This window comes from Miniopterus schreibersii, assembly GCF_964146895.1.
Source record: "Miniopterus schreibersii genome assembly, chromosome: 4".
Classification (NCBI taxonomy): Eukaryota; Metazoa; Chordata; class Mammalia; order Chiroptera; family Miniopteridae; genus Miniopterus; species Miniopterus schreibersii.
This window is the reverse complement of record NC_138105.1, coordinates 16,589,683-16,616,338: the sequence shown is the minus strand read 5'-3', so window position 1 is coordinate 16,616,338 and position 26,656 is coordinate 16,589,683. Positions and strand designations below refer to the sequence as shown.

The window sequence follows — 26,656 nt, the reverse complement described above, 5'->3', positions numbered from 1 at the left end:
AAGGGCTCAGGAAACACTGGTGACTGACACAGAAGCTCTTCTATTTCTGGATATTTAGAGACACATGCAAAACTCCACACAAAGCAAAAGCACCTCCAGGCTGCCCAAAATGTGGCACTGGTGTTCACTCATAACACTTTGAGACTTTGGAACAAATTGGCCTGTGGGCCGCCTTTTCAGAACTTACCTTTCAATAATAATAATAATAACAATAATAAATAATAATAGCAAATACTCACATAGTAATCACTATAAATCAGGCACTGTGCTAAGAGCATTACTCATTTGCTCCTTTCAACAACAAGGTTGGTACTTTATTATACCATTTTATAGATGAGAAAACTGGGGCACAAGGTCATAGAACTAATAAGGTGGCAGAGTCTGAATTTGAACCTCAGGAAGTCTGGTTGCAGACTCTACATACTCAGGCTTTCTTAAATAGTGAAATTTAGGAATCAAAATAATTACTATTCACTCTCTCCCTCTTCTGTCCCGGTAGGCCACTGGCCTGGGGGGTTGTCTGGCTCCTATATCTTAGACACCTTTACTTCCCACCTGAGTTGGACATTCTGGCAGCCCAGGCTCATTCTCTGTTACCTGCCGTCCCAGGTAGGTCCCCTCCCTTCTCTATGGTTGAGTGGGCTGGATCCTGTCACATCTCGAGTTGTCAGTACTCAATAAATATTTGTTGATTAGCAGACCTTTCTTAAGGAAAAATACTCATTCATGTACAATTTATGTGCCATGTATAGGTGTTAGATTTACCTAAGCCAGGATATGTCTGTGGCGCAAGTGACTGCATATTATTGTTCCTATATCTTAACCAGGGAGTATTGCATTAGCCAGGCATGCCTATTAGATGAGGTGACAGGGGCACCTTCCACTCTGCAGGATCCCTCGTCCTGGAAGCTAGCACAGCAGGGCTGGCTGCTCCGTGGTCCTTAGTAGCTTAATCAGGGTCCGCAGAATGCATGTCAGCAAAGTGAACAAGCACACTGTGTCCTGGGATCAGACTCCTGTCCCTTCGCTAGGTGTGGAAGGAGCAAATGGATGTCCGTCCATCACCATCACTGAAAACACCATCATTGTGGTTGGTGCTACTGCAAAGTCCAACCACTTAATCACCTGAATTCTGCTTCCTTAAAGCCTTTTATTGAACCAGGCAAGCCATGTAGGTGTAAGTGCACAGCAGATTTGGGAGGGAGTTTACAAGAAACAGTGTTTTCTCCCTTCATTTTTTGTGTATTAGCTTTGCCTTTGATTAAATACTTCATTTGCAAATCCATCTACTCCTACTAAGAAAGGCAGGCTCAACAGGAGAAAGTCTCCCTGGGTTGGCTAGCTGCCCTGGGCAGCAGATCCTGTGATCTTGCCTCCAGATATACAATCTCAGAAGGGGACTTTCCTCGGAAGCCCAGGATGACCAACACAAAGAAAACAAATGAAAAGGGAATTTGGGACTATGAATCACAGTCTGAACCCAAATCCACACTTGTTCACAAAAATGACCCCAGTGAACAGCTGGCTAGCTCTTTGCTAGACTAGACACCCCTCTGCAGAGCCCATTTCTTTTCAACCCTCTGCCACCCTCAGGCTGGCTCACCCCCATGCAGAGCCTGGCTCACTCTCTGCCCGGATGCCCGAGTCCTCCCACTGGTGTTTGTGGAGCTAAATCATAAACAATCGAATCCCTGTAGGGAAGGGAAGGGAAAGTGCCAGTCACCAGAGCAGAAGGAGGGCAGAGAGTGGGGGTGCATATAAACAGCCAGGGGAGCACCATGTATGCATTCTGCGGAGGTACAGAGAGCTCTTGGACCTGAGAGGTGGGCTAAGCTGGGTGCCTGCCCTCTTGGGTCTCTGAAAAATGTGTACTTGATTGAATGTCTGAAATTCCCACCCCAGCGCCTGGAGGTCTGAATTTTTTGAGCACTCCTGTCTGGACGCCTTGCATACTTTGGTCATGTAATCGCGATGTGGGTGTGGCTTGGCATAAGTGCCAGGGAATGTGCCCACTGGCTTAGCCATTCCAGCTCCTTCTCTGCCAGTGCCTATCCAGAAGGGCACCCAAATGAGGATGCGATTTTCCCAAGCAGATCAGATGGTCAGGTAACTGGTGGGCCATCAGAAAACCTCCCTATCAGAACACATGCAATCCTGCATTTCAGCCGGACTTTTGTATGAAAAGGGTGATTAAAATCTAAGGTGCCCACCCAGTAGACACGCTTTCTGAGGCAGCTGAATTTCCAGACTCCCCAAGGGGGTGAGTGTGACAGACCAGAAGAATGCCAGCCACTCACTAAGGCCACAGCTTTCGGCTTCTGCCAACCACACAGGCCCCGTCCAGCACTTGAAGTCAATGAGAAGGTCCGCCCCCTCCAGTCCATATCAGCCTGGCAGTGGGGGTGGCGATAATGGGGCAGCCTGGTGCAGGATCATTTTTACAGCCTCTGAACTCCAGGTGCTCTTTTTCCGTGCCAGTGCCATCGGCCGGCCCTTCCCGCAGAGCAGTCTGCATCGCGGTTTAAACCCAGCCCGGGGTGAGCTCCTGGGTGCTCACTTGCAAGAATGCTCTTTGCAGTGGTATCTGCATAAAACATCTCCCTGCCTTAACTTTTTCCTTTTTCCTTCCCTCTCCGTGTAGCCTTACACTTGCATTGGACAGACAGACAGACACACACACACACACACACACTCAGATCTGGATATTACCTGCTCTTGTCCCCCAGAACAGAAACCTGATTCTTACCTGAGGGCTTGCAGGCTGAGGCTGTGCCTCTCTCCCTCCGAGAGGAAAGGGAATCCGCCTGGCGTCCTCTGCTGTGTTTGTCACTGTCACTGCGCTGCAGTGCTTCCCTGGCAACCTCAAGCAGTGTCTCTCTCTCTCTCCCTCTCTCAGCGACTGCAGCTGTGTCGGGAGAGGGAACGGGCCGGGGCATGCACGCCAGGTTGCTGGTCCGCCTCCAGACACCGTGCCTCAGAGCCGGCTACCGTCCCCGGGGCTGTGTGGGAGGCGGGGAGGCGGCCTGAGGGGCTGAGAAGGTCGGCCTCTAGGTCTCTCCCTGACCTTGTTTATCAGCAGAGGGGCCCTGCCGTTAGACAGCCACCCACAGAGACGAACGCAGAGCTCTCAGTGCCCCGCTGGGGCCGGCGCGCGGCAGGCCCAGGAACGCAGAGCTCTTGGCCGGCGGGGAAGGGAGGCCGAGACAGCAGACAGTGGCTGCAGCTCTCCCGGGTGTTATTTTAGCGTGGTTTGTCTTGGGGCAAATGGCTGAACCAAATGGACTACTGGCCCGTCTGAGCAGAATCCTGTTTATTTTGAGGCCTCAGTTGCCAGGGAAACAGCAGGTCGTGGCTCAGAGACGCTTCTCTGGAATCAGAAAGCTGCCTGATGAAAAGGAGTCCTCTTCTGTCCTGTCCTCTGGCGTCCCTGCACAGGGTGTAGGTGACTCTGTGTGGCAGAGTGTGTGTGTGTGTGTCTGTCTGTCTGTGCCGTTCCCAGAGCCAAGCCTTGCAGAGGGTGTTTTGCAAAGTCACTCAAGGCAGTGGTCATCTGGTTAGGGCTGGGGAGGGGCTGCAGAGAGAGTATTCCTCACCAGTGGTCAAGCCTGCCCCTGCTGCCTAGGGGGACCCTCAGGCGAGCCCAGCTTCAGGGATGGGGGTTTCCTCAGAGGACCATGCACACCGTGGCCAGGAGCGGGGTTGGAAAGGCGGGAAGCTGACTGTGCAAACAGTTCTTTGGCTAGTCGGTGGAGACTGCAGAGGGACTGCAAAGATATGGGTCAGGAGGTGTCTTTGAACGGGCCAAACGCAAACATGATGAAGAGTCCTCTCCTCGTTGGTGAGGCAGGCATTTGAGCCTGGGAGGTCTGAGTGTGAGTGCGTGTGTATGTCTGCGTGTGCACGCACGTGCACAAGCCTGCCACCTGATGAATCAGATAGACGGGTACAGATTGACCTATTGGAAGTAGAAATATGCGCTCTGGTCTCTCCCTCCTCCAGGAAGCTGGAGGTGGAAGCCTGTTCTCCACACTCATCAGGCAGGCTTTCCTGGGCCCTCTGCAGGGATGAGCCTCGGAGGAATTCGTCTCTGCCCCTGAAACAGGCAGCGAGAGGCACAGCCATCACATAACTCCAACAGTGACGAGCAGGAGCTCTCCTAAAAGGGACTCGAAGGTGCAGAAAGAGTTTATTAACTAGAACCTCCATGAACTGCCCCTTCCGTATAGTCAGGTACCGACAATTTGCTTTAAAAATAATAATCTTGCCCTGGCTGGGGTGGCTTAGTTGGGTGGAGCATCGTCCTGTGCACCAAGGGGTCACTGGTTCGATCCCCAGTCAGGGCAAGTACGGGAGGCAACCGATCAACGTTTCTCTCTCATATCAGTGTTTCCCTCTCTCCCTTCCTCTCTCTAAAATAAAAAACATACATCCTCAGGTGAGGATTAAAAATAATTATAATCTTCCTGAGTATCTGCATGATTCCTAAGGGCCTTCTGAATGACAGAAAGAGAAAAGTACTTTGGAGAATTGTATTCTCAATATTGGAGATTATTATGCTGTATCCGGTATGGTGTTAACTTTTTTTAACCACGTGGAACAATATATTTTAAAGTCAGGAAACACCCTAAAGGTCCGAGGCCAGAGATGCCATTCAGAGTCTCCCCCAGGTGCAACCCTGGTAAAAGTCCTCCCTGTGACTGAAACCAGGTCTCCCCGCCTCACGTTAACACCCTTGAACCTGCCTACTCTGTGGGCCATCAGCTCTTCAGGTCTTTGAATTTCCTCCCTCCCCACGGAGACAGATTAATGGGATGCTCCAAACCACACCTTCCTTGCAAGCCAGCAGGGTTGTTGTGACAATCAAATGTGCAAAAGTGTGTGAGCACCTTGAAAACTGCAATGCAGGGTGAGTCACTGTTGCAGTTTTATTTCTCCATTACATCCAGCTGTGAAATGCTGTTCAAACAAACCAACCAGGCAGCTCTGGGGCAAACGATAACCCCTAGCTACTGATATAAATGAATTTCGGGTGTTCAGAAATGTTCCTTCCCAAAGGCTGGGAAATAACGACTCCTCGGCTCCTTGGAGTATTGGCTGTAATAGAATTCCTCTCGGTGTTGGAATTTCTTAAAATTGCACTTTAACATCCCTCAGGTTCCCTGTTTATTTCAACTTCCGTGTCAGGTAGCTACATTTATCTTTTAAATGATATACATTCAGATGTTTTGAGTCATGAAATATGTCCGTGCCTTTCGGTCTCACTGTTACTTTGTGTGGGAAGGGACTTGGAGGCTGCCTAGTTTAAAAGCCTGGCCTCGGAATAGCTACAGCTCTGGGCCAGGAAAGAGTCGGTTGAAGTAGTAATAGCCGTGGAAACCATGTGTTAAGCATCCGCAGCACACTAGACCCTGCAGAGCACGGGACGGAAACCCTGTCTTCCTTAAAGTGCTTAGACCACGTTTAATGACATTTCTGCCGTGATTAAAGCCGTATCCTCGAGCCTACTAGCACTGCGGAGGGCGGGCCTGAGAAAGGAAGAGAGGGACAGATTTGGAGGACCGACCAAAAGCCTGTTAGAAGCCCAGCAGGCAGGTTTACCCGCAGAGGTGTGGCCTTGGCCGGAGCCCCCACGTCTGGGACGTGGCTGCTGCCAAAGGTGAGATTTTCCTCCTTCCGAGTCCTAAGAGATTGGCCGACTCTGAGCATTTCCAATCGCTATTACAGAAAGTGGCTCTAAACCTCTTGTAAGCGCTTTAGAAGGGCAATAAAAGTAGACTGTGGCATTTCCATGATTTTACTTATTCTGTGCTCAGTGCCTCTGAAAATCAAGACGCAGAACTATCACTTTCTAACTGCACCAACAGGAAAAAAGACTCCGACCATGAGGGAACCGGCAGGGTTCAACATGTCCCCAATAAATAAAGTTTCTTTCTCTCCAGGTATAACATAGAAGCCCTGGCTCCCTGTCCTTGAATCTTAAGACTGACATTCAATATCTCCTGTAAAACTTCTCCTTTGTGCATCCTGTTTACACAAGCGATACGGTTAGGGGGAATGCGCGCCAGATACACTGCATTTTCTTTCTAATCTCATTTGACCTTGATCAGACACAACAAATCCTAATCAGCTGACAGGAGAAATCAGATGCTCCCTGCCCCTCTCTCCTGCCAGCGAAGGATTTCCTTCTGTTTATGCCCAATCGTGCAATTAGATGAAGGGCGCGCTGGCCTCCTGGTGAACCAGCTGCCAAGATGACAGAGGGCAGCGATTTGACAAACAGGCAAAGGGAAATGTGGCAGACGCCCACGGGAAATTGTATTAGTTGCCCATGGAGACCTCATAGCCACAAATATCACCAGAGCTGCAGGACAGAAATGGGGTCCAGCGGTTTTCAAGTGGGAAGGTGCCTCGCCCTGTCCCCATTATAACCCGGGAACAAGAGCTCGCCCACTTTGTCAGCCTCACTTGCCATCCGCTCCCTGGCAGGGTCCTTGGAAAGGGTCATACCCACGGGCGGTGGGCTTCCTCTCTCCGATATTGACCGCCCATCACTTGTTTTCTTTTGTTTTCCTTTATCTCAGTTTTTCAATCTTTCTTTTAAAATATTTGATCTTTAAATAAAAGTAATGCTTCGTGCACATCACAAAAATGTACAATGCACAGAAAGATATAAAATGACCCTCACTAGCCCCCTTTTCCCCAAAGGTAGCCACTATTAACTTTTTTTTTTCTGGACCCTTTCAGGAGGAAAATGCCTTTATACTCCTGAATGTGTGTGTGCTTAAAAACCATTTATTATGCACAGTGCCCTGCATTGTTGTTTGTTTTTCACTTAATAATAGATCTTTGCACATTGGTCTAGTCCATCCAAGCACCAATATTCCTTGCCTGTATTATCACAATATCCTCCTAGCTGACTTTCTAGCTTCCACCCTTACCCCCTACATTTCATTCCAGAGGAATCCTGCTGAAAGGTAAATAGATCATGCCCCTATTTGCTCAAAACTGTCCAGTGTCTCTACCTTGCACTAAGAACAAAAGCTAAGCTTGTTTCCACCACCTGCCTCTCCAAGCCCATCCCCTATTCACCCCTTGCTCACTGTGCTCCAGTCACACTGCTCCTCATTACAAGCCTAGCATGGTCCTACCCCAGGGCCTTTGCACTTGCTGTTCTCACAGTCTAAAGTGCACACATTTATTTTCTGCTCCTTAATTCTTTGCATGCATGACTCTTGCTTACCATTCTGGTCTCATTTTAGACCATCTCCTCACTGACCATCTGTTCTAACTCAGCCCCTCATCACTGTCCTTCACAGATTTTTTCCTTCATAAATCCTACTACTCTCTGAAAGTTACTGTATTCAGTTATTTATTTACATATTTGTTTTATCTCTCCCCCAAACACATACACACACACTGGAATGTAAATTCAGTGAAGAGACACGAATTTTATCTGCCTTTTCACCATTATGTTCCCAGTACCTACACCAGTCCTTCTCAAACTCAAACATGCATCAGAGCCACCTGGGTGGTTTACTAAAACACAGAGGGCTGGGCCCCAACCCCAGAGCATCTAATTCAGTAGGTCTTAGGTGGGCCTGGGAATGTGCATGTCTAATGAGTTCCCAGGTGGTGCTGATGTTGCTGGTCCAGGGACCACGCTCTGAGGACCGCCAGTCTAGACAGTGCCTGGCACATAGTGGGTGTTGCATATATATTTATTACATGAAGGCATAAGTCTGCACATAGGATCCACCAGCTTCTTTGTAGTGGCAGTTTTCTTTCCACTTTTATATTTATTTATACTTAGTGCACTGTGAGCCTCCTCACATTCTTTGTGATAGGACGGCGCCCAGTTTTTCAGCTCCATTGACTTGTCAGTGAATGATTTAAAATCTACAGTTTACAGGTCCCTGGGGAGCCAGTAAGAATCATATCTCCTATGTCTCGGTAAAATGTCAAACTGAAAGGTGGGGTGACTCTTACTTGACACATGACAGAGAAATTGGCCCAAGAGTCATTGCTCAGGACTCCCCTGTCGTGGTTTAACAATAAACCTGTTGACTCAGATTCTGTGTCAGTGCCCTGGAGGGTGCGGCGGAGCTGGTTTACCTGGACCCCACATTATGAAATGTGGAGAGCCAGTGGCTTTTTGTGAGTCATTAAAATAAATAAATAAATAATAAATAAATAAATAAATAAATAAATAAATAAATAACACTTGATACCCTGACAAGGTCTATAACCCTGTTCCCTGTGTATAAATCTCTCTCTCTCTCTCTCTCTCTCTCACACACACACACACACACACACGCACACACAGGCACACACATGCATTTATGCATTTTTTTTAATTTCAAGGAGTTAAGATACCCCAAGTCTATTTTAATCCAAAATTAAAAACTCCTGATCTAATTTTTGACTAGCTATTTGGCAAACACACGCACACAACACAAACCTGGATTCCCCTTTTTTGCTTAAATTCCTGAGGAGCCCTGGCTGGCATGGCTCAGTGGTTAGAGCTTCGGCCCATGCACCAGAGAGTCATGGGTTCGATTCCCAATCAAGGGCACATACCTGGGTTTTGGGTTCATTCCTGGCCCCTGGTCGGGGTGCGTGCAAGAGGCAACCAGTCCATGTGTCTCTCTCACATTGATGTTTCTCTCTCTCTCCTCTCTGTCTCTCCCTCTCCCCCCTCCCTTCCACTCTCTCTAAAAATCAATGGAAAAAAATATCCTCAGGTGAGGATTAAAAAGAAATTAATTAATTAAATTCCTGAGGAATCACAGCTTTGAATATAATAAGACAAACCTTAGAGGAAAACATTACAGAGAAGCATTAGAGGAAATCATTCGTTATAATCGTAGGATGGGGAATGCTTTTGGAAGCATGATTGGAAACCCCAGAAATGAAAATAGAATAGTGAGATTGAGCCCATAAAAATTTAAATGATCTGTACAAAGAAGAAGGAAAAAACTCCTCCTAGTTTAGACTCTGTGGAGAAATCTATGGATCCTATCTTTTCCAGTTATATTTTTTCCACTTGAAGCATCTGGGTGGCCCGTGGCCAGCTCAGTGAGTCAAGACATAAGCTCATCAGAGCAGACAGGGGGAGACCACATCTTTCAGCAAAGCCCTGTCACTGGGTTAATTATCTCCTTAAACATGGTTTGGGTTTTTAACAACTTTATTGAGATATAATTCATATACCATGCAGTTCACCCATTTAAAGTATACAGTTAAGTGGTTTTAGTATATTCTCAAAGTTGTACCACCCTCACCGCTATCTAATTTTAGAAGATTTTGTCATCCCAAAAAGAAGCCCCCATTAGCAATCATTCCCCATTCCCCACTCCGACCAGGCCCAGGCAACCACTAGTCAACTTTCTGTCTTTATAGATTTGTCTCTCCTGGCCATTTCCTATAAACAGAATCATACAGTGTGGGGTTCTTTCCCTTAAAAAGCATGATGTCTTTGAGGTTCACCTGCGTTGTATCATGTATGCGAACTTCGTTCCTTTTTATTGCTGAGTAGTATTTCATCGCATGGATGTGCCACGTTTTATGTATCCCCTCATCAGTCAATGGACGTTTGGCATCTTCCCCTGGTTCTCAAGAATAACGATGGTTTTAATGTTTTTCTATTATAACCTCATGGAGAAGCAAGCAGGCTGGGATCCTAAAGACCTCAGAGCACCTCTGTCACCAGTCCGGGCCCTTCTCTGCTCCAGAATGGCCTGGGATGTGACTCAATCTCATAGTGACTCAGTTGTGAGAACACCAGCACTCGGACCCTGTCACTGGATATCATGGAGACTTGTGACGTAAATCAGATAGGATTAGCTCTTGAGAAGATGGTCACCCATATGAATAGGTTAGTGGGCATCACAGAAACCGGATACCCTCGGGCAAAGGGCTCCCCCAGTACCACCAGTGACTGGATCAGCCAAGAAGCCAGTGGCTGGGTGTAGAGGCACAGATAGTATAAAAAAATGTGACCATTTTCTCAAGAGTTCAGCTTCCTTTGAGATCAGAGTTTGGTTGTTTTCCAAATCCTGCAAGCCACCTCGGAGGGAAGGCTCCTGCCTGGTCACCCTGGTCTGGGGGCAGGAGAAAGGTCAGGGCCATGCCTAATGATGGGAAGCCAGAGGGGCAAGTTCACATTGCCCACGCTCCAGCTACTATTTCCCCAAAGACCACTCTATCCTCATTTAACCAAAAAGCACCTTGCTCTCCACAGAGCCCCCGAGGCACCTCCTTTTGTACAATCCCCATGACAGTGACCTTCTTGTTGGCTCTGAGGTAGGGGTGTGACTCCCCACCACTGGGTACAATCTAATAAGGCCCCTTGTTGAAGCAATGGCTCAGAGCTCCGGTGGCAGAAGAGGGATGGATCTAAAACATCTGAGATTCCCCATGCTTCCTGACCAATCCCCCTTGCCTCTAGCTCTTTAAAATCAGGCAGCAGGAAGCTCCACTGATAAGCATGTATACAATTAATTTAATAGGAAATGGGATGGCAAGCATGCCTGGGCTCTAACTCCTATGTCACTACTTACTAGCTGTGTAATCTAGGGCAAGTCAGTTCCCTCAGACTCAGCTTTCCCATCCAGTAAATGGGAATAATAGCAGTAATTGCCCCATAGGGTTATTATAAGGATTACCTGACACAGTGCCTGTAGGGGCTCCAGCATACATTCAATCAATGTTTGCTCTAGTTATTATATTACTTCCAAAATCAGAATTAAGGACCTCAACTAACGTAGCCATTCTCTCTAAGCTATTCAGTGAGGCTGGTTTTCTATTGCTCAATTAATTGGAAGAACTTAATCCAGCATCTGCTATGTGTTAGATACCACAGAGAGGGCTGGGGGCGAAATTTAATTTCCCCCCAGAAATGTAAAATTCAAGTTGGGAGAAACACTTAGATACATGAAGTTCTTAAAGAACATGCACACAGATAATACTGAGAGTCAATGCCATCCATGTTCAGAGAGGGAGACAGCAGAAAAGGCTGGACGGGCCAGATAAGGCCTTAGACAGGGGGCAGCACCAAGTCTGGCCCTTGAAAAGCAAGATGTGTTCACCTCAGCAGAGCAGAGGGTGACAGAAGCGGGGAAGGGGAGGCCTGCGTGAGCACAAGGTGTCCAGTGGTCACAAGGGGTCTGGACATGGTGGTTGGTCTGGGGACTGGTGTCTTTCACGCCGTCAGGGGTCTCTAGAAATGACATGCCATGGGGTCTTTCGGTCTCCTGTCCTAATCATTGTCCTTACTCTGCACCAATAAATTTGTGGCACCAATAAATTCCCTGTGAGGGAAAGGAAGGAGTTGCGTGAGAAGAACTTTGACTCTTAACCGAGAGCATCCCACAGAGCAGCACAGAGAGACAGCCTTGCCAAGCTGCGTCCAGCCCCCTTCTCCTAGGACCAGCTCCTTCATCACCTTTGGGGACCCAGCCCTTCATTGCCTTCTGCCCACGTGGTTTTTGGACAGGGATGACTACAGCGCCAGGGGTAGGGAGGGATGGGCACAACCCCCACGTTAGTTCAGTGAAATGGGCCCCTGAGACGGTAGCTAGAGCTGTGGTAGGGTGGCCGTGCCTGCGGGCTGTCAGCCTGGACTTGGCCGCCAGCCATCCTGCCTCCACGACAGCTGAGCGTCCCTGAGAACAGAGGACATAGGGGAGCGACGCGGAGAAATGGGGAAACGCGGATTCAGGACTCACAGTCCGCGCAGCGGGGTCTCACCACACGGGAGCCCCTCAGTTCAGTTCCACGAGCGGAATCATTTCCTTTCTGTTTTGCTTATGTCCCTACAAACTGGGTTTCAGTCACTGTTACTAGAAGAATCCTGACTTACTCTAGTAGTTGTCTTGTCCCAGCAGTATTTTGTGAGCTTGTCGTCGGCAGAGATGTCTGTAGTCCGCGGCCGAGGGGCAGTGTGTGGCCGGGAAGGATGGGGCGTGCGTGTGAGCGATGGAGGCCTTTAGACATGTCCCTAAGTGGGCACAGGCAAATGCCACGTGCCTGGGGGTGCAGAGGTGTTGGGAGAAACCCCGACTCTGCAAAATATGCTCCCCTTCTTTCTGCCTTGACCCTGCTCACAGAGCAATTCTCCCCAAACCCCTGATCCTCTGGTTCTCAACCGAAAAAGGCGTCCTGGGCTCTGTTGCGTCATTCGCAGGGCTCTAAGAAGTCGGGAGAGATGGGACGGGAGAGGGGAGAGGAAGCTCTGAACATCCCATTTCTGTTTTTTTCCCCTTTTGCCCAATTACCAGGAATCAGCCGGCATCCTTTTATTTCCTACTTCATGCAGGGCTTTTAAGAAGGAAGCATTAACTCGGCTGTAATGGGATTTGTCTAACGATTTCCTGCGAAACGTCTACTTGGGTCTCAGCAAAGATCCTTCGCTGGGTGGGAATCGCTTCCTGCCCCCCCGCTGAGAGCAGACCTACCCCATTGTCTCCCCAGCAAAGGGGCCTCGGAAGGAGAGAGGAGAGAGGGGGCGCAGGAATCTTTACTCCAGCACCCAGCGCACGCTCACAGAGGCTCGGCCGGCAGGGCTGGGGGCGCTCATGCTGAGCGCGAGCCTGAGCCCCCCAGAGAAGGCCGGGTACTCACCTCTTTGCTTTGGCTCTGGGGCTCTTTCTCTCTGGGGTCACAGCTGCAACAGCCTAGAGTCCCCCGGGCCTACCAGGCCCCCCGGAGGAGGCAGGCCGCCGCAGGAGGAAGGGAGTTCCCACTGGCCATCAGAGGGGAGTGTCCTTCAGCAAAAGGAGGGGTCCCCTGGAGTTCAGGCTGTTGGATCTGCTGTCCTCCCCCTCCTGCTCCTTCTCGGGTGTGAATGGAGCTCAAGGGAGCCCCAAGAGAAGCGCTGAGTGCCAGCCGCACGCCACACCCACCCCGAGACAGGTTGTTTTCCCAGCCTTGGAGCCTGGGGAGAAGGCAGCGAAGCGGCTCTGGGGCCACCCTCCTGGGCCCGTCAGTGCGCGGCTGGCGCTGGTGTACCCACGAGACGCCCAAGGACAAGCACTTGCGTATTTATTCCCCCCCCCTCCCATGTGATCTTATTTTTGGACTGGACACGGAAGCTATTTGGGGGCTGGACAGCCGCCAGGTGAAAGGACAGTTATCTGGTCCAAGTCGTCTCCATGCCTCTCGGAACTAGCCCCTGTTACCTTTCCCCACGTGAGGCAGAAGGGGAGGGGTCTTGCTCAGAGCCTTACTTTTAACATAGCCAAGCAATCAGTCCAAGTGACTCGCTTTATTTCAACTAGTTTCTCCCTACTCGTCGAGGCTTCACTGAGGGTAAACGTAATGAACAAAGTTATTGCTTCTGTGTCTCAGGCTGGTGGACTCGTCTAGTCCACATACACACGGCCGCCACATCCACACCGTTTTAGACACACAGGCCCTCCTATCGACCCTGGGGTGGGACCCCAGCCCTGGGAGACACAATGTCAGGGAGCTGGGCTCTAACAGTGAGTCGCACTGACTCTGCCTTCCTCCCCCGGCTGTTTCTGCTTCTAGCTCATAGGCCTGTAAAACCTAAACATTTATTGAATAGCTCGATCGGATTCTTCCCCTTCGGACTTGAATGGAAAGTTCTGAGACACTCCTGCCTGACAAGATGCCAACTGAGTGTCATCATCTTCACCGTCATCACCGTTACTTTCTGACCTCTGGCTAAATGTCCTTTGGATGCTGAACATCTTTGTCTCCCTCATCCTGACGTCAGCCCGAGAGGGAGGTGACCTTGTTCTGATTGGCACCCAGGAAGGCGGAGGCTGGGTGCAAAGGCAAGCTTGCTGAGGACAGATGTCCCAGCCACGCTCTGTCTGACCCCAGAGCAGGAGCTTTCGGCCACTTTGCTCACTGTCTCCTGAAGCAATAAATTATTGAGATTCCACTGTTACTTTCATTTCATAAGAGGAAAAACAGAAACCTCACAGTTGATTCAGTCCCATGACTTAAATCTTCAACTCCCACCCCCACCTTCACTTCCCCCAACCTCAATTCTAAAAGTTGAGAAAGAGTGACTGAGGTTTTCATCTGTTTACAGTCCCGGGCAGTGATTCTAGGTACAGGATGGAGAATCTCTGGCCTCCATTCTCCAAGGAGCCGGTTTCCTATGAATAATTCACTGTGCAAACAACGCACTCCAGAGAAGACTGGGCTGGGCTGCCCAGGCAGGGCTCCTACTGCGTTCAAAGCGAATTGCCCCTGGTGTCTGATAACCTGCTAGGAGCCAGAGCTGGAGCCCCACAGCCTGTCCTACGCTGCCCTCTGCAGGCCACAGGGCTGCCTTACCCCCAGGGTGACAGACGGGAAGACTTTCCTGGAGGCCCTCCGAGGATTAGAGAGTCAATCTCCAGGCTCTCGATTTCTGTGGGTGCTTTTCCCTAAACTGGCTTGCCTGAGAACGTGTCTGGGTTCATGATAACCCTTTCCTCACTGGAGAGCATGCCCCTCACTCCTCACAAATCTTACTAAGGTGCCATTGCACCAAACGTAAAAATCTGCCAGCCCAGGTCCCCAAACTGGAAGCTTCCTTTAATAATTTAGTTCAGCTTCCCTTAATAACTCATTAAGGGATTGTTTTTTTGTTTAACAACTTTGTTTCTTCCATCCCTTGAATTGAAGGGATAGTACTGTGATAGCAAATTGTAGAGGATATTGGAAATAATAACAAAGCAACAGGTACATTTAAAGAAGGATGTCACAGCTTAAATTTTAAAGTCCAAAATTACAATATGCTGTAACTTATCTTGAGTCCATATGGCCTTAATGATGAACATTTAACATATATTTTTTTAAATATGTCTTTATTGATTTCAGAGAGAGGAAGGGAGAGGGAGAGAGAGATATAAACATCAATGATGAGAGAGTCATTGATCTGCTGCCTCCTACAAGCCCGCAACTGGGGATCGAGCCCGCAACCCAGGCATGTGCCCTGACCAGGAATCGAACCCTGATGGCCTGGATCCTAGGTCGACGCTCAACTGCTGAGCCACGCCCAGCCAGGCTGACATATTAACTTTTAAATGTAGGTATAGGTAATGTTGTTTTTCAAAATTCTTTTGAAAGGCACAGGAGCAAAAATGGGTGAAGATTGCTATACCCTAGGGTTGGCTATTGCTGACTAATAACAGGCTGCCATCAACCCATCTAACACCCATTGAGCACCTAATATGTGTCAGGCATTGTTTTGGGCACTAGATATAAAAATGGTGAACAAAAAACTGATATGTTACATGTCGAATTCTTAATGTGTGGCTACCTCTATCTAGGAAGTTGAGTGAGGGACAGATTAATTTAATAATTACTCAAATAAATGTCAGAATTCACTTTGATAAGTACTTCCAAGGAGGGGTATTTGGTAATCAGAGAACGTATAATGGGGGTCGACAATATATAATGAGGATTGATCTAACTCATGGGGAAGGTGTCAGGCGCCCTCGAGAAATGAAATGTGGACCAAGAGTAAGGTATCCAGGACTGTCTGTGAAAGGACTGTGAAAACCCATGAAGAAAGGCCATTTTAACATGGGAGGATTGGGTGGAAACAGGATCAAACTTTGTAGTCAGTTGTTTTTGAAAGGACCTTTGCCCTTATACAAATACAACGCATATTATAAATCAGTGGTTCTCAACCAGGAGCGATGTTCCTCAGGGGATACTTGGCAATTTCTGGAGGTGTTCTTATTGCTGCAACTGGGACTGTACTTGTGGTACCTAGTGGGTCAAAGCCAGGATGCTGCTAAACGTTCTACAATGTACAGGACAGCCCCACAACAAAGAACTATCTGGCCCTAAAATTCAATAGTGCTTAGGTTGAGAAATCCTATTATAGATGAAGGCAGGGCTGGCCCAAAAAGTGTCTGTCTACGGTGAATATGGATTCATTCATTTGTTCATTCATTCATTCCATTCATTGATTCATTCTACAAATCCTCATTCAATGCCCATTATGTTTAAGACACTATTTGGGGCATAATCCAGCTATACCAGGCACCCCCTAACCAAAATCATTTCAAATGGCCCACCTAGTTGTATTTCTGTTACCAGCCTAAAATTTCCATCATTCGAGTGATGGCAAAACTGGTCTTATTGCCTGTAGAAAGAAGATATTAAAATGTATTAGTATCATTCACAAGATGGTCACCGAAGCATTGTTTGTAATAGTGAAAACACCCTAAATGGCTGTTAACAGGGAACGGTTACTTAATTATGGTAAGCTATACAATGACGTACTAAGCAGCCAAAGGAAAGAGGCAAATCTCTTTGAGATGACACTGAAAATAACCATGAAGATATTATTAATTGAAAAAACTTTTCAGAATAGCAGGTAGAATATAATTGATCTGATTCGTGTATTTAAAATTGGTTTATGTGTGTGTTTGCAAGTATATGCAATTGCTGGAGAAATCCTCACCAAATTCTTAATAACAGCTACCTCTAGGGAGCAGGAAAACCCCGCTGTAACATGTTCATTGGGAACAGCTCTTAGCTAATTTCCTTCTTTCACCTGATTCGAGTGTCCCCAGCTTATCCTCTCTCCATCACTACCAGTTTTCACCCATCACCACTTCTAGAACTCCTTGAACTTCCAGGACAATATCCATTTCTTATTGTTAAGTCCAAGGCCCTTCCAAACTTGCCTCTAGTCAATTCTCACAGGCTCTTCTTGGGAGCCGCTCTCCCTGCCCCAGCCCTCCTTCCCCCTCACCTCCCTGGAGCCTGAGCCTCCTTGAACTCACCAGGACTCATCACTCTTTCAAAACAGGGTCACCTCTGGGGCTGGAAAAAAAAGCCCTTCTCTTTTTGTACCGGTTGTAGACAGCATAGGCTGGGTTATACTGTGGTTATAAACAATCCCCAAGTGACAGTGACTTAAAATAACAAAGGTTTATTTCTTACTCATTGACGTTAACATGTCCATGGACAGGTTGGCTGGCGAGCTCTGCTCCATGTCATTCTCAATCAAGGACCCAGACTGAGGGAGCTCCAGGCCTCTGCTTTCAGGGGGGGAAAGGGAGAGAGGTTTACTAACACGCCAGCTCCCAGAAATTACTTGTAATCACATTTCATTGGCCAAAATCAGCTTTATGGCAGTTATTTTCTTTCAGACTTCAAAGATATTTAAATTCCACTAATTTCTCACATTCATTGTTTCTGTCAGGAAGTAAGCTAACAGTCTCTTACTTTTTTTTCAAGTAACAGGAGCTGCTTTTAACATTTTGCTTCTCTTTGTCTTTGGTTTTCATTTCTTTTAACTATGATATACCTAGACACAGCTTTTGATTTATGCTGCTTGGAGCTCCCAGGGAATCTGTGGCTTGATGTTTTTAGTCAATTAGGGCAATTTCTCAACTATTTTCTCATCAAATATTGCTACTGCCCTATTTTCTCTCTCTTCTCTTTCTAGAACTTCAGTCTGCCTTTATCTTCCATATCTCTTATTCTCTCTGCAGTAATTTCTAGCCTTTTGTCCTTTCATCCTAATGTTTTCTTCTCACCTACTTCCCAGTTCATCGATTCTCTCTTTAACTCTGTCTGATCTGTTGTTACACCCATCCACTGAGCTCTTCACCTCTGTTATTATATTTTTCAGTTCTAAATCTCTACTTGGTTATTTTTCAAATCTCCATTGTCCTTTTTATTTCAAGGTTCCAGTTCTCTGCCAAATTATTAAATCTTGTCTTTTATCTTCTTTGCACAGTCAACATAGTTACTTTAAAGTCTGTGTGTAATAACTCCAGTAACTGGAGTTCTCTGGGATTATTCCTCCTGTGATTGTTTCCACTAGATCTGTTTCATGTTGTCTTATTTTCTTATGTCTGGTTATTTTCATGTGTGCTGAGCTTATATGTGAAAAATTATTGGTAGAAGTACCGTGAGACATAATGGTAACATTTGTTTCTGCTGGGCACCTGGGGATACTAGTAATCTGGGATCACTTTAATACAATTTAAAGAATTTAGCTCATTGGAAGCCAGGCTGAGGCCCTGCAAAGTCTAGTCTAGCTCCAATTCGTCCAGTCATAAGGTGCAGTCCTTCAGGGTCCTAGCCTAAAATGGGGGTTATTCACCCCCTCTCCATTGGTGAGCACTAGATTCCAACTTTTGTCCACTGAGGCAGGCAAAGCTATCTAGCTGCTGCTTAACCTCTCAGCTTCTTAGTTGTCCTTCTAGAAACAGTATATTTCCCAAAGGGAAAGAGGCCCCAGTTGTTGGGATCACCTCCCTGAATGCTCATCTTTTCCCAGATCTTAGTTTGGCAATTTTTTCATTATCTTTTTTAACTTTTGGATGCCTTCGGGTTGATTTTAATTTTTTTGTCCAGCTTTTCTTGTTGTCCTCAGCAGGAGAGCAAGCCCTAACAACCTTGTCTGCCATTACCAGATGGTAGGAAATACAAATGTAGGAAGTGAGCCAGGTGTATGTGCACATGCTCACCATATGTGAGTGGTGGGTACGAGGTTAACTAGAGAACATGGGCCTATTTTTGCCTTATGAGGATGAGAGTCTCACGTTGCCAGGTTTTTCAGGGTTTTTTTTAGAAGTAGGAAATGCAGGCTTTTTAAAATGTGAAATCTCAATTTTCAATGGTGGCTTTAAAAAATTTTACTCTCAACAAACCAAACAAGATCCAGCTGCAGTCTAAACCCAGCCCAGTAGGATACCAGTTTGAAACATCTGGGGTCTGTGTTGATGGGAGAAGAGGGGTGAAGGTTGGTTCTCCTTCACCATGAACTTTAGCTCCCAGTAGTTCAGGCTGCCTTCAGTAAATCCAGTCTCTCATACAAAAATTAGCATCGAAACCAATTTATGTCTTTACTGAGATCTCTTAAAAATGCCAACGGGGAGTATGGATTCCGTTCATAGCACCAGCAACATTTCTGAAAAACCTCCCATGTCTCTCCCAAATCTTCCTCGTGACAGCTCAGCAGCTACTCCGGTCCCCTTTCCTTTATCTCTTGAATTCCCCCAAGTTAAACCCACCTCTTGCTTTTGGGTCTCTCACCTTCTGATCTATTCTGCTTTAGTGGGTGACACCCTGCCCTTTCTTTGGTGCTCATCAAGTCACCCCACCCACAGCACTGCACAATTCAGAATCCTTTCCCATGTTTTTCTACGTTCTGCACAGGAAAAGCCTCAGAACTTAGTTGGCCAAGACCAAATCTTCCTTCGCAGGAAGTGGGGGCGGGGAGGAACAATGCTGTAAATACTCTGAAATATGTATTTTTTCCTGTCTCATCAGCTCTGCCATCTGGGGTGGGGTGAAGCCAGGATGAGGAACGGAGCCCATTTCCGGATGCTTTGGCACAAAGGTGAGTTTTCAAATGGCTGTCGCTTACCCTCTGTTGAAAGGAGAGGGACCCCTGCCTGAACCACCACCCCTCCCGCAAACGGGGAGGGAGAAGCCAGAAGGAAGAGAAATCAGAAGTGGACTTCTCCTGCTTTGTCTAATAATAGAAAGCTGGCAAAGCATGTCACAGAATAGAAAGTATTTGATAAAAATAGCATCCGTTAAGCTTGGGACTCAAGTGAGAGATTCACGGAAATGGGATGTTGAAATGTATTTCTTCTTGGAGTATTCCCATACTGGTATAACAATTATGTCTCTCTCATTAATGAGAGAGGTGTGTGTATTTTTTAATAAAAAAGAATAGTTCATTGAATTTTAGAGAAAGGAAGGGAGAGGGAAGAGAGATAGAAACATCATTGTGAGAGTGCAACATTGATTGGCTGCCTGCACACCTCCTACCAGGCCGGGCATGTGCCCTTGACCAGGAATTGAACCAGCAGCCTCCTGGTGCACGGGAGGACACCCAACCAACTGAGCCACACCAGCCAGGGCTAATGAGAGAGGTTTAAAATGCTGCTACTTTTCTCTGACCAAAATGAATTTCTTTTCCAAGGTCTGAAAGTAGAGGAGGTACTAGCACAAGGCTGAGAGTCCCCCTTGCCTCCTCCGCCCCCGCTGGTTGTGGGTGTGGCTTTGCCACCCTCACACCTACCCTTAACTTTGAGACAAGGTGTTGGGCCCCTCTTACACCAGCTTGTGAGAGGAGAGAGCTGGGAGAAGGTTTTCTAAACAAGCCAGTGTCACTGAGTCATGAGGGCCTAATTAGTAATAACAAGTGTGTAGTCTTATTACTCCACGGAGGGAGACTCTAGTCTAGCAACCCTCAGTTACAAGTATAAAGTAGACAGAGGCTGCCGTCTCCCCTCCTCCCTCAAGCAGCTCCCAAAGCATCTGGGAAGAATTTCCTTCCTTCACAGTCTCCTCCTGCTACTGAGGAGCCAGCAGGGGTGTCCCCCTTAGGTCAGGATGGGAGCCTAGGATCTGGCCTTTCTCAAAGCACATCCTAGAGCCCAGTGAATTGCTGTCCTCATGACTGTCGTCTCTATCGCCCACTCTTCCAAGTCCCAGTTCCTTGATGTCCTTTACAAAACTCAAAGCTGAGCCAAACCAATCACAGATGAGAACAAGTGACCAAGTGGCCCCTTTAAATGACCTGGGTTTTGTATTGTGCTTTTTTTAAATTGTGGTACGATACACATAACATAAAATTTATCATTGTAACCATTTTTAAGTAACCATTAAGTACATTCACACTGTTCTGCACCCACCAACACCATCCATCTCCAGAACTCTTTCATCTTGCAAAACTGAAACTCTATGCCCATTAGATAATAACTCCCCATCTCCCCTCCCCTCAGCCCTTGGCAACCATCATTCTACTTCTGTCTCTCTGAATTTGACTACTCTAGGTACCTCATATGGATGGAATCAAACAGTATTTCTATTTTTGTGACTGGCTTACTTCACTTAGCACAGTGTCCTCAAGGTTCATCCACATTTTAGCGGGTGTCACAACATCCTTCCTTTTAAAGCTGAGTAACATTCCATTGTATGACCATACCACCTTTTTATACCCATTCGTCCATACCTGGGTTGCTTCCACCTTTTGGCCGCTGTGAACATGCTGCTTTGAACACGGCTGCTCTTTTCAAGATGACCTTGACCTGTTTGTATTTTATTTTATCTTTCTTGTTGAAAGTATTACAGATATCCCCCCTTTTTTCCCCACTGATCCCCTCTACCCCACACCCGAACCCCCCTCCTATGCCTTTACCACACTATTGTCTGTGTCCATGGGTTATGCATATATGCATAAAAGTTCTTTGATTAATCTCTCCCCATGCACTCCCCTACCCCTGCCTTCCCACAGAGATTCATCAGTCTGTTCCATGCCTCCATGTCTCGGGATCTAATTTGTTCCTCAGTCTATTTTGTTTATTAGTTTCCACATATGAATGAGATCATGTAAAACTGAATCAAGAAGAATCAGAAACCTGAAAAGGCCAATAACAACTGATGAAATCAAAGCAGTGATAAAAAAAAACTCCCAGCTAACAAAAGCCTTGTCTGGACGGCTTCACAGGGGAGCTTTCTAATTCTTTAAGTGGTAGGGTTAGATGGTTTACTAAAAATTTTTCTTGCTTTTTGAGGTAGGACTGCAGTGCTATGAACTTTCCTCTTAGGACTGCTTTCACTGTGTCCCATAGATTTTGGGCTGTTGTGTGTTCATTTTTGTTTGTTTCCAGGAATTTTTTTTATTTCTTTCTTGATCTTATTGGTAACCCATTCATTGTTTAATAACATGCTATTTAGCCTCCATGTGTTTGAATGTTTTTACAGTAGATTTCTAATTTCATGCCATTGTTATCTGAGATGCTTGATATGATTTCAATCTTTTTGAACTTGTAGAGACTTGTTTTACATTTAAGGTTTTTATTGATAGATACTTATTTATTGCCATTTTAATTCTTTATGCTTATGTTTCGTGCTCTCTCTATTTCTATTTCTAATTACAGCAGTTCCTTTAACATTTCCTGCAATGCTGGTTTGGTGGTGATAAACTCCTTTAGCCTTTTTTTTTTGTCTGGGAAGCTCTTTTTTTCACCATCTATCTTGAACGATGGTCATGCTGGATAGAGTAGTCTTGGTTTCAGATCCTTGTTTTGCATTACATTGAACACTTCATGCCATTCCCTTCTGGCCTGTAGAGTTTCTGATGAGAAGTCAGCTGACAGCCTTATGGGAGCTCCTTTGTAGGTAACATTGCTTTTCTCTAGCAGCCTTTAAGATTCTCTCTTTGTCTTGAATTCTTGGCGTTTTAATTATGTGTCTGGGCGTTGGCCTCTTTAGATCCTTCTTGCTTGGAACTCTCTGTGCCTCCTGAATTTGTGTGAATTTTTCCTTCACCAGGTTAGGGAAGTTTTCTGCCATTCTTTCTTCAAACAGGTTTTCTAACCCTTGCTTGCTTTTGACCTCTTCTGGCACTCCTATAATGCAAATATTGTTATGTTTCATGTTGTCCCATAGCTCCCTTAAACTGTCCTCCTGTTTTTTAATTATTTTTTCTTTCTGGATCTCTAATTGAGTGAATTTTTCTACCATCTTCTAATTCACTGATCTGATCCTCGGCTTCCTCTAATCTGCTGTTTATTCCTTCCAATGTGTTCTTTATTTCTGCTATGTCATTTGTAATTTCCTTCATAGTTTTCATATCTTTTCTCATGCTGTTGAGCATCCTTACAATCAGTATTCTGAACTCTATATCTGATAGATTGCTTATCTCCATTTTATTTAGCTCTTTTTCTGGAGACTTCTCTTGTTCTTTCATTTGGGGCTTTTTTGGTCTCCCCATTTTGGCTGCCTGCTTGGGTTTGTTTTTATGTATTAGGTAGATCTTCTAGTACTCTCAGTCTTTTTGGAGGGTCTCTGGTGCAGGCCGATGTCAGACACAGTTTGTGACTGACCCTGAGTACCCTTTTTGGAGCTATCAACAGCCCTTGGCTTGAGGTCTCCTCTGCTGGGGCAGGGTGTGGTTGGATAGGACCAAGATGCACACCAAAGTCTGATATTCCAAGGCCCTGGTCCAGAAGCAGATCAACATGTTTGTATTTTAAAGGGATGCTTTAGCTCCCTTAAACTGTCCTCCTGTTTTTTAATTATTTTTTCTTTCTGGATCTCTAATTGAGTGAATTTTTCTACCATCTTCTAATTCACTGATGGTGCGAGATTTCAGGGACCTGGAGGAGGCTAGTGAGAGCTGTTTTAGGTGGAGACAGACTTAGTGTCTCTTGTATCAAACCATGCCCTGTGCACATGGGGCTGCCCCACAATACCTCTTCTGGTACCATGTGTTTTGTATTTCCTCGATGAAAAAGGATATGAAGTTACGCCTAGAGGGAGAACATGTTTCTGACTATAAACACATGGTTGTGGGAACTTGGACAGCGCCAGACTATTAGGCAGTGACAACAGGAGGTGATAGAGCGAAGCAGGTATAAGGCTTTGGCATCAAACCCAGCAAACATGTTCCCCCCACATGAGCTTCAAATACTTTCCTGTCCTGACTCTTTAGGACCCTTGCCGGGTCGCCTCTACCCCCTCCCCAAGCTCTCCTGTGTCTTCAACTGTCTTAACTCCCCCATCCACATTGCAACACATTCAGGTCTTTAACAGAACAAAATTGCAAAGCAAAAGTACCGCCCCTCCCTGATCCCTAGCTCCCTTTCACTCCCACCCCTCTCCTTCTCCCCCTGGAGGCTCGTCTCCATTCTCCGCTTCTACTTCCCCCCTCCCAGTCACTCCTAAACCCCCTCGCTCTGGCTTCCACCCCCTGGTCACCCTGCTCTGGATTCTAAAGTGACCTTGCTGGCCTGCTGGATAGAGCTCCTGATACCAGCCCCCTGTTCAAGGCAAGAGCCCTGCATCCTGCCTAGTTTGGGCAGCTTGCTTCAGAGGCAGTCCCTAGAATACCAATATATACACTTCTTCCTCATCAAAAAAGGCATGTGGTATCCTGGGGAAGGTGTATAATTTATGAAACCACGTCCTTACAAACACGTGCAAATCATCTTTCAGACAGTGGAGCACAGAGTGTGGAGATCAGCTCTATTACCAGACCTCGATGCTATTCCCAGCTCTGCCGGTTGCTGGCCAGGAGACCTTGGGCAACTTACTTGAACTCTGTTGCGCTTCACCTCACCCCACCTCTAAAAACGGCAACTACAACAGCACCTATCACACGACTCTTAGGAGAAATTAATAAGATAACACACGTCAATTGCTGAGCACAGCACATGGCTCGTAGGCCGCATCTTATAAGGAATAGCTCTCATTTCCACATTTTATTGGTATAAGATGACCTTAGCATTTAAGTCTTTCCTGGTTTTCATACACATAAAGCTTGAATGAACAAATGTGGCAAGATGAAGGGGTTTATTGCAAAATTCTCTAGGGAATAATTCATTTTCTAATCAGAAACATGTCATAAGGACAGCATGGGGAACTGCGGGGGGAAACATCACATAGGAACTAAAGAAAAGGCAGGATCCTCGCATGCGGATGAGCACTGGCTAGAGATAAACCAAAATACACAGAGTGGATTAAATGTTTGCCTTAGTGGTGAGCGTCAGATAAGACGAATGATCTCTGTTATGCAAATACAAACACAGACTGTGGGAAGACAGCCTTGGGAAAAACTCTCGGAACCAAGATGAGATCATAGTGAACAGTCTGGCCACCAGATGAGGTATCCACTGATGAATTTTATGAAATTGTAGACCTCATTTTAAACTAAGCGGAAATATCCCAAGAACAGATAACAGAGGACATGAATAGGTATGTAGGTTTGATAAAATGGCTGGAATGCGGGCAGAAAAGGGAGGACATTGCAGTGGAATTGGCACCTGTTGTTCCACCTCTAAAGGCTGGAAGGCAGTGGGTAGAGGTGGAGCCTAGACCTGTGCTATCCAGAGGGCAGCCTGTAGCACGTGTGGCTCTTGAGCGCCTGAAATATGGCTAGTGGGGATCAAGATATGCTGTAAGTGTAAAAAACACAGATTTCAAAGACTAAGTGCAAAAAAACAATGTAAATTATATCAGCAACTTGTTGTTTATCTCCTTCGACAGGAGGCTGCCAGGGTTCTGGAGACATTCTGCATATTGAACCAGGTGTTGGCAACAGTTGTGTTTATAGCTACAAGAAACCACAAAGCTTTACACGTAAGATGTGGGTACTTTGCAATAAGTAGAAATCATTAAGAAACAAGAAATGCAAAAAAAAAAAAAAAAAATGTTTTTCCACAAAGCAATCTTCAGGCCTAAGTGGCTTCCTCTGATTTCTACCAGATATTTCAGAAATAATGCCAGTCTCCTGCACGGTCTTCCAGAGAACAGCTGCAGAGGGGCACACCCACCCTACTTTCCCTGGGTCAGGAGAATCTTGATACCACCCCAGCAACAGACATGACAGAAAAAGGGAATTCACGTCAACCCCACTGGTGTAAATGTCAAAATCTGAAACCAGCCATTGGCAGTCTAAATCCAGAGATTTTTTTTTAGAAAAGAAAGAAGCTTGCATTTCATGGCGGGATTTCTATGGGTTGATGTGCTGCCTAGGAAGGGGTGAGAAGGGATAGTGCCATCGGGTAGATGGAATAAACGTTTGGTGACAGAGGTTAGGAGGGCCTGGGTGACTATCAGAAAGGGTCCTGGGGTGAGGTCATAGGCTGTGGGTAAGGAGGGGTCCCTCTATGAAGACATGAGTCTCTGTCCACTACCACAGCAGGATCTGGGGGTGGTGGGGTGGGGGTGGTGAGGAGTTTGTAAAAGCTGGATTGTAGTGAGGAAGGAATGAGCAGGAAGGTGCACACTCGGAGCCCGGGCAGCCACTGCCTGCTCCCGGCCAGGCCCCCGTCCAGGCTCCTCAGGCAGCTGCTCACGCCAACGGTCAGCAGGGAGTGGAGCAGGCCCACTCCATCCCTTAAACCACCAAAGCACCAGCCCCCCCGCTCACCTTCCTCATGAGTGAGCACTAACTGTTTATCAAGATTTGCCACTGAAGGTCAAATGATTCGTTAGAGAGCTGCCATATGGACAGTTGGTATATCAGCAATTTTTAAAACACTGATTACATGTTAAAATGATAACAGTTTGAATATAAATGTTGAGTTAAATACTAAAATTAATCTAAGTTTTTTTTTTTTTTTACTTTTTTAATGTGGCTTCTAGAAAATGTAAGATTATACACATGGCTCATATTTGTGACTTGCTTTATATTTGTGTTGGACTGTGCTGGTCCAGATGGCCCTACATTCCCCTTGCCCCACCCTGATCCAATAGGTATTAACCATGACCTTGGACAAGTGATTTAACCTGTCAAAATTTCAGTTTTCTCATCAGTAAAAGAGTGGTTGTGAGAATTAAAGTAATTATAAAGCTTTAGTAGAGTGCCTTGCACATAATAGGCATTCAACAAATGTAAGCTATTTTTTCCTGTTGTTATATGTATATTTATTTCTTGTTTATATAAAGTTTAATCAAAGTTTGTTCTCATTCAGTGTTTTATTTGATCTTGATAATAAGACTGGGAAAGAGGAGCCTAAGTGATGGAGAGAAGGGAAATGAGCCCAGGAAATAGGAAGTTTCTGTTGTTATTTAAACCCAAAGAGCCAGGAGTTTACTGTGTGTCAGTATCGTGATGTATTTAAGGCAGTGCTGGAGGAAGCCTTCACAGTCTACTCAATGGGAAAGGAAAGTCTCCCCACCTTTTAGAGCGGCGGTTCTCACT

General features: G+C 46.3%; 1 protein-coding gene across 2 annotated transcripts in view; it reads right to left on the bottom strand.

Moving 5' to 3' along the window:
* FGF1 (fibroblast growth factor 1) overlaps positions 1–13,017 on the bottom strand; it is a 95,707-nt gene extending 82,690 nt beyond the window's left edge. The window contains exon 1 of one of the 2 annotated variants that reach the window (XM_081134895.1): positions 12,622–13,017. The gene's annotated coding sequence lies outside the window, so the exon portion shown is untranslated. Of the gene's footprint in view, positions 1–2,746; positions 3,503–12,621 lie in introns of those variants that run through there. The other variant, XM_081134896.1, reaches the window with a different exon arrangement.
* Between the last annotated feature and the right edge of the window lie 13,639 nt (positions 13,018–26,656).